This window comes from Pan troglodytes, chromosome 12 (genome assembly GCF_028858775.2).
Source record: "Pan troglodytes isolate AG18354 chromosome 12, NHGRI_mPanTro3-v2.0_pri, whole genome shotgun sequence".
In the NCBI taxonomy this organism is placed as follows: Eukaryota; Metazoa; Chordata; class Mammalia; order Primates; family Hominidae; genus Pan; species Pan troglodytes.
This window is the reverse complement of record NC_072410.2, coordinates 61967978-61976032: the sequence shown is the minus strand read 5'-3', so window position 1 is coordinate 61976032 and position 8055 is coordinate 61967978. Positions and strand designations below refer to the sequence as shown.

General features: G+C 46.4%; 1 pseudogene; it reads right to left on the bottom strand.

Moving 5' to 3' along the window:
- Positions 1-1006: 1006 nt before the first annotated feature.
- On the bottom strand, positions 1007-1930 carry LOC100611021 (sodium/potassium-transporting ATPase subunit beta-3-like; annotated as a pseudogene).
- Positions 1931-8055: the final 6125 nt, after the last annotated feature.

Below are 8055 nucleotides of genomic sequence, written 5' to 3'. Positions count from 1 at the left end.
GCTGGGCGTGGTGGCAGGTGCCTGTAATCCCAGCTACTCACGAGGCTGAGGCAGGAGAATTGCTTGAACCCGTGAGGCAGAGGTTGCAGTGAGGTGAGATCGCACCACTGCACTCCAGCCAGGGCAACAGAGTGAGACTCCGTCTCAAAAAAAAAAAAAGACAGGGTCTTCGCCGGGCACAGTGGCTTGGGCCTGTAATCCCAGCACTTTGGGAGGCCAAGGTGGGTGGATTACATGAGGTCAGGAGTTCAAGGCCAGCCTAGCCACCATGGTGAAACCCCATCTGTAGAAAAAATACAAAAATTAGCCAGGCGTGGTGGTACGTACCTGTAATCCCAGCTACTTGGGAGGCAGAGGTTGCAGTGAGCCATGATCGTGCCTCTGCAATCCAGCCTGGGCAACAGAGCAAGATTCTGTCTCAAAAAAAAAAAAAATCATAAGATACAGATGAACATCCAGATGAAGAGATGGATATGGCAAAGTACGGGGGGAGGGGTGTGGTGCTGCCACGACCTCTGGGTGTGCCTCCCTCCCAGCACCTCCAGGTGTTCAGCAGAAAGGAAGTTCATCAAATCTTAGTGTTTAAATTTTTTAAAAAATATTTTTCAAATACATTTTTATTGTCTTTTTTTCCTTCCTCACATGCAGAACTTCTCCACATACCATATTTCTTGCAGCTATAAAGTCACTTGATGTTGGCCGGGTACCATTTTATCCCTAAAACTCTGTTGACATCAAAATATGACAGTGTTATAGCCATAAAATATTTACATAGCACAGCATATTAAGCTTTAGACACTTGGCAATTAAACCACATAAAAAGAGGACAAGACCCCCATCCTACATGTTTGGAATCAGGTGTTCACCGGTCCCTATCTGGTGACTGTACACTGGTTCAAAGGGCAGCAGAGGCAACAGGCAGTTACTTCAGAGGACATTGAACACTATGATCTGGAAGCACGTTATGATGTAACCCAGTGTCATGTACTACACACCTTTCTCCAAGGTGGTCTCATAATTCTAGAATGGAAGGTCCAGCTGATACAAAATGAAGACAGACAACACAAAATTTACTCTGTGGAGACATCCTACTCATACTATGCACATGCTGTGATTTTGAACATAACTCGTCCCAAAAACTTGTCACGATCATCCTGACTTTTAAGGTTGGCTGATCCATCAATCTTGCACTCAGCTGTTAACTTCTTTCTCAGTATCGTTAGGAGCAAAGCTGACCTGAACAGCAACCAATGGCTGTAGATACCCCACATGCAGTTTTTCCCCATAATATGGGAAATATTTTAAGTCTATAATTCCATTATGAGGATAAACTGCTACATTTGGTATATCTTCATTCTTCGAAACACAATCTATCCTTGGCACTCCTTCAGACTTTAATCCAATTATTCTGTTCATTTTCACAAGAATACAAGGGTTTCTTTGAGAATAGCTGAAATCAAGATCATTCATACCACGGCATGCTTGAAGTAACGAAATGGGAAACTGACATACAACATAAACTGGACCCTTCTGTTCAAAAAGTGCTCCATCAGGACAGCCTGTGAGGTTTTTCTGTTCTTCTAAAGTATATGGTTTTAGAAACTTCTTAAGGTCTTCAGTGTACCCTGCATACGAAGTTAGATCAGACCTACTGAATGTATATTCCAATGCAGTCACTGGTTTTGGAAAAACCATAAGTCCTGGGTTAAGAATCTGGTCACGGTATTTTAGAAGCTCATCGTTGAGTCTGAAGCATAACCCACATCGTGAATAAGAAGAGTGCAGCCAGGAACCCATAAAAAATTAGGTAGAAGAGCAACATCAAACCCCAGCTCTTGGCGGTGCGCCCCAGGAACTCTCCGGTGGTCGGGTTGTAGATGAAGAGCTTCCACTCGGCGAGGCTCTGGTTGAGGGACTCGTTCTTCTTCATCGTGTGCGCGCCGACGGCGAGGGGAGCGGCTGCCGCGGGGACGGAGGCGGCAAGGGCAGCGGGGACGGGGGCGGCGAGGGCAGCGGGGACGGAGGCGGCGAGGGCAGCGGGGACGGAGGCGGCGAGGGCAGCGGAGGCGCGTCCCGGCTCCGGCGGCGCAGCCCGGCGACGGTAGGGGAGGGTGGGACGGCCGAGAACACCTCCTCGTTACTGGGAGTACTCGAGCCGACTGCAGTGTTTAAATTTTTAATAGAGCTAAATTTCTTGCACCCTCAGCCCTTCCAGATGTTGGTGGGTGGGGCTTAAGTTCCAATCCTCTAATCCTCTAATCACCTGGACTTTCTGGTGACTAGCCCCATCCTGAAGCTATCTACGGGCCCCGCCCTAAGCAGGTTCATTAGCATAAACTCAGGACTTATCAAAGGAGCTAATTATGAATAACAGAAGATCCTCCTAGCACTTAGGAAATTTCTAGGATTTTAGGAGTTCTGGGGCAGAAAGAAACCAAATACATTTTATACCACATCATGTCTCTTTAGGCTTCTTTACTGTAGAATAGTTCATCAGTCTTTTTCTTTCTTTTTTATTTATTTAAAAAGAATTTTTTTTTTGAGATGGAGTTTCACTCTTGTTGCCCAGGCTGGAGTGCAATGGCTCAGTCTCGGCTCTCTACAACCTCCACCTCCCAGGTTCAAGCGTTTCTCCTGCCTCAGCCTTCCGAGTAGCTGGGATTACAGGCATACACAACCACGCCTGGCTAATTTTGTATTTTTAGGAGAGACGGGGTTTCTCCTTGTTGGTCTGGTCTCGAACCCCCAACCTCAGGTTATCTGCCCGCCTCGGCCTCCCAAAGTACTGAGATTACAGGCGTGAGCCACTGCACTCGGCCTTTAATGTTTTAATTCTTTTAAAATTATTTTTATTCTAATAATTTTTCTGTAGATTATTTTGAATTTTCTTGACATACAAGTATGTCAATTCCATATAATGACAGTTTTTTCCTTCTGTTTTGAGCCTTATACATTTTGTTTTTTTCTTACCTTCTGTATTTGCTAGGACAAGGTAGAGATAGTGGTTATCATTGTCTTGCTCCCAACTTCAAGAGGAAAAACTTTGATATTTTACTACTATTTTACTATTCAATATGATATTTGCTATAGTTTTTCATTGAGTCACTTATCAGATTAGGAAAGATCTTTTCTATCCATTGACATTAGATTTTTTTTTTTTTTTTTTTTTGGAGAGAAAGTCTTGCTCCATCTCCCAGGCTGGAGTGCAGTGGCACAGCCTCGGCTCACTGCAATCTCTGCCTCCCAGGTTCAGGCGATTCTCCTTCCATATCTAGGATTATGGACATGCACCACCACACCCAGCTAATTTTGTATTTTTAGTAGAGACAGGGTTTCACCATGTTGGTCAGCCTGGTCTAGAAATCCTGACCTCAGGTGATCTACCTGTCTCGGCCTCCCAAAGTTCTGGGATTACAGGCATGAACCACCACGCTTTTCTCTTTTTTTCTTTTTTCTTTTGAGAGACAGGGTCTTACTCTGTCCCTCAAGCTGAAGTGCAGTAGCGTGATCACGGCTCACTGCAGCCTCAAACTCCTGGGTTCAAATGATCCTCCTGCATCAGCCAGTTTTTTTGTTTGTTTTGCGGGTGTTTTGTTTTGTTTTGTTTTGCTTGAGATTGAGTATTGCTCTGTTGCCCAGTCTGCAGTGCAGTGGAGCAATCTCAGCTCACTACAGCCTCCACCCCTCAGGTTCAAGGGATTCTCGTGCCTCAGCCACCTGAGTAGCTAGGATTACAGGCATGTGCCACCACACCTGGCTAATTTTTATATTTTTTGTAGAGATAGAGTTTCACCATGTTGGCCAGGCTAGTCTCAAACTCCTGGCCTCAAGTGATCCACCCTCCTCAGCCTCCCAAAGTGCTGGGATTACAGGGATGTGCCACCACATCTGGCTTGTTTTTGTATTTTTTAGTAGAGAAGGGGTTTTGCCATGGTCTCAAACTCCCTGCCTCAAGTGATTTGCCTGCCTCATCCTCCCAAAATGCCAGGATTACAGGCATGAGCCATGGCAGTCAGCCTAGGTTCTTTCTTTTTTTTTTTTTTTTTGAGATGGAGTCTGGCTCTGTTGCCCAGGCTGGAGTGCAGTAGCTCCGTCTCGGCTCACTACAACCCCTGCCTCCCAAGTTCAAGTGATTCTCCTGCTTCAGCCTCCCGAGTAGCTGGGATTACAGGTGCCTGCCACCATGCCTGGCTAATTTTTTGTATTTTAGTAGAAATGGGGTTTCACCACCAGGCTGGTCTCAAACTCCTGACCTCAGGCAATCCACCCTCCTCGGCCTCCCGAAGTGCTGGGATTATAGGCATGAGCCACTGCACCTGGCACCTAGGTTCTTATTTTTAAGAGTAAATTGCGGCCGGGCACCGTGGCTCCTGCCTGTAATCTCAGCACTTTGGGAGGCTGAGGAGGGTGGATCACCTGAGATAACAAATTCGAGACTAGCCTGGGCAACGTGGTGAAACCCAATCTCTACTAAAATACAAAAATTAGCCAGGCGTGGTGGTGCACACCTGTAATTCCAGCTACTTGGGAGGCTGAGGGAGGAGAATTGCTTGAACCCAGGAGGCAGAGGTTGCAGTGAGCCAAGATGGCGCCATTGCACTCCAGCCTGGGCAAACAACAGTGAAACTCCGTCTCAAAAAAAAAAAAAAAGACTAAATTGCAATTACCCCAAATGGTTTTTTTAAATCCTAACTACGATTTGGCCCAGGTTATGGTCAATTTTGGTAAATGTGTCTAGTTCCTTTTCCCAAACACTATGACTATATAACAAATCACCCATAAAATTAATTGTTTTGAACAACAATCATCATTTTTACCTCTCACAGTTTCTATGTGTCAAGAATTCTAGAGCAGCTCAAGGGCAGTTCTGCTCAAGGTCTCTCATGAAATTGCAGACTGACTGGTTGGGGTTAGCTTATCTCAAAGGTTTCTTCACTTACATGCCTGGTGCCTATGCTGAGGAGACTCCAACAGCTAGGTACTGGAACACCTGCAGCTCCTCGGGCATCCCCTTCTAACTCTGTGTGGTGTGTCCAGCAAGGCAGCTTGAAGGTAGTTAGATTTACGTTAACAGCTCAGGGTTTCCCAAGGCAGGTACCCTAACAGAGAGGCAGGGAGAAGCTGTTTTATGACCTAATCTTTTATGACCTAATCTTAGAAGTCACATGGCATCATTCCACCAGATTTTTTTTGGTTGAGGTAGACACAAACGGTTACTCAGGTTTAAGGGTAGGGAACATAGACCCATCTCTCATTGGAGGAATATCCAGTCACATTGTAAGGAGAACACGTGGAATCAGATACATACTGTCATGGCAATCTTAGAAAATGCAGCTTGCCGTAGCACCATCCCACAAGTCCCACAAGCAGCCTGATAGTCATCTTTGCCATTAGACCCAGCTCTAGCTTTTGTGTTAGGTCACACATGTCCTTTTTTTTCTCTGCCCCCAGCAGCATAGTGCCCACTTCATTGTGTTTCATGCACAGCCACACTCTGGAGTCCCACAGTCCTTGCTCTTAAAGGCAAGGTTTTTCTTTGTTTGTTTCTTGTTTCTTTGGCTGGAGGGCAGCAGTGCAAACATGGCTCACTGCAGCCTCAACCTCTTGGGCTCAAGTGATCCTCCCTCCTCAGCCCTGCCAAGTAGCTGGGAGCACAGGCACGCGCCACCACCCCCAGCTGATTTTTGTATTTTTTGTAGAGATGGGGTTTCACCATGTTGCCTGTTGCAGGTGAGTGGCAACTATCTGAGACTGCTATCATGCGGGCGGCAAAGGAATTTACCAAGACAGTTGTTGGTAAAGAAAGGCAGATTTATTAGAGAAAGTATGAAAATACATTGCAACGGTGCAAGGGGCAGGTCAGCGAGAGAGGGGCAGACTGCAAGGAGACAAAGGCTTGCTGGGGATTTTATAGGATGGTACTGTCTGCTGACAAGGGCTTAGAGCAGTGCTGATAACACCAACGTTGCAATGAGCTAATTAATCTACAGGTGTCTTGTGATAAATTGGATGTAGGAGGGCTACATATCCTGGACCATGAAGAAAGGCAGACCCACAGGTTATCTGCTTTCTCTTTCTGCTTTCTTTTGGTCTTGCCAGCCTGACTCTTTTTCCCTAGATAGGACTCCACATTGCCCAGGCTGGTCTGCAACTCCCGAGCTCAAGCAATCCTCCCCACTCAGCCTCCCAAATGCTGGTATTACAGGCAACAGCCCCCGTACCCGGCTTTTTTTTTTTTTTTTTTTAAGTCAGGGTCTCACTCTGTCACCCAAGCTGGAATGCAGTGGTGCAATCACTGCTTGCTGTAACTTTGACCTCCCCCAGCTCAGGCTGTCCTGCCTCAGCCTCCTGAGTAGCTGGGACCACAGGCACGCACCACCACATCTGGCTAATAGTTTATTTTTAGTAGAGACAAGGACTTACTATGTTGTCCAGGCTGGTCTCAAATTCCTGGGCTCAAGCAATCCTCCTGCCTCAGCCACCCAAAGTGCTGAGGTTATAAGCCTGAGCCACCGCAGCTGGCCTAAAAGAAGTTCTTAAGCTTCTCTCAGATATCCTCCCTGGGATTTTGAAGGGTAAGGGAGAGCCCCTGTGGGCTTGAGAAATGAATGTCACACATCACCCAGGCTTGAGGTCCTGAGAAATGTCATTACACCCCTGGGACCTCTGAATGCATCTTCATGCCAAGCCATCAGGATGAAGTTCTTTCCTCAATGCCTTAAATATTTCTTCAGTGAGGGCCTCCTGTCCCCAGGACTGTTTTAGGAGCTGGCAGCACAATGATAAAGAAAGAAGCCACTGTTCCAGAAGGAACTCACAGTGGAGAGAGGTGTCTATAAACTTGTGAGAGTATCATCCAGAGGCCGTAGGGAACATTTAAAAACGTGAAGGCAAGAAGTATTGTGATCAGGTTTGCACTTCGGAAGTCCTCACTATGTGAAAGCAAAGCTAGCCTTGTCCCTTACTGCCAGGAGCAAGGCATAGTCAGCAGCAATTTGTGTACAAAATCTCCATTACAATGTATTAGACCTGAGGGGGATTTCTCTGATATGAGACCTCTTTGAGAGAGAATCATCCAGACTAGGTTTGTTTCTGTATACACCAGGAAGCATACACTGAAGAAAACCTGCAACAGAATGGAGTTCGTTTTCCTCAGTTAGGAAAATAGGATGAGGAGTTGGAGTAGCAACAAACTCATCTTCTAATGAATTTACTTCAAATTCTTTTTCTTTTTTCTTTTTTTTTTTTGAGACGGAGTTTCACTCTTGTTGCCCAGGCTGGAGTGCAATGGCGCAATCTCGGCTCACTGCAACCTCTGCCTCCCGGGTTCAAGTGATTCTCCTGCCTCAGCCTCCCGAGTAGCTGGGATTACAAGCATGTGCCACTAAGGCTGGATAATTTTTTGTATTTTTAGTAGAGATGGGGTTTCTCCATGTTGGTCAGGCTGGTCTCGAACTCCTGACCTCAGGTGATCCACCAGCCTCGGCCTCCCAAAGTGCTGGGATTACAGGTGTGAGCCACCATGCCCAGCCTACTTCAAATTCTTAATTAACTTTCACCATTCCAACAGACAAGCTAATTTGATTCCCTAACTATGAGAAATGGCCACAGCAACATCCTTTGTAAAATGTTTAGAAAATGTCAGATTTCTTAAAAATGCAAGGAATAATCCAGTCCAGGTGGCACTTGCCTGTAATCTCACCTATCCTGGAGGTTGAAAAAGGAGAATCATTTGTGCAAGGCTCTTGTATCGATTCGAACCCTGAGAGGGCACCAACAAACACAAGGTGGTGTGGAGCAACACACTGTTTTAATGAGCGCCTCAGTGCGGGTGGGCTGAGGCCTAATATGGCGTCAGCACCAAAAGAGGACGGGGCAGGGGTTTTATAGTCTCCTGTAATCAGGAAGTGTCTCAGTCTGAGGTAACTGCTACACAGTACCCACACAGCCTCTCTCTCCGTCTTCGGGGGTACGTGTCTTTCGGCCAGCTCTCTTCCTGCTTCTGCTATCTTACTGACGCACGCTGCTGGCACAAGCGGCCTTGCGCCTTGGGAC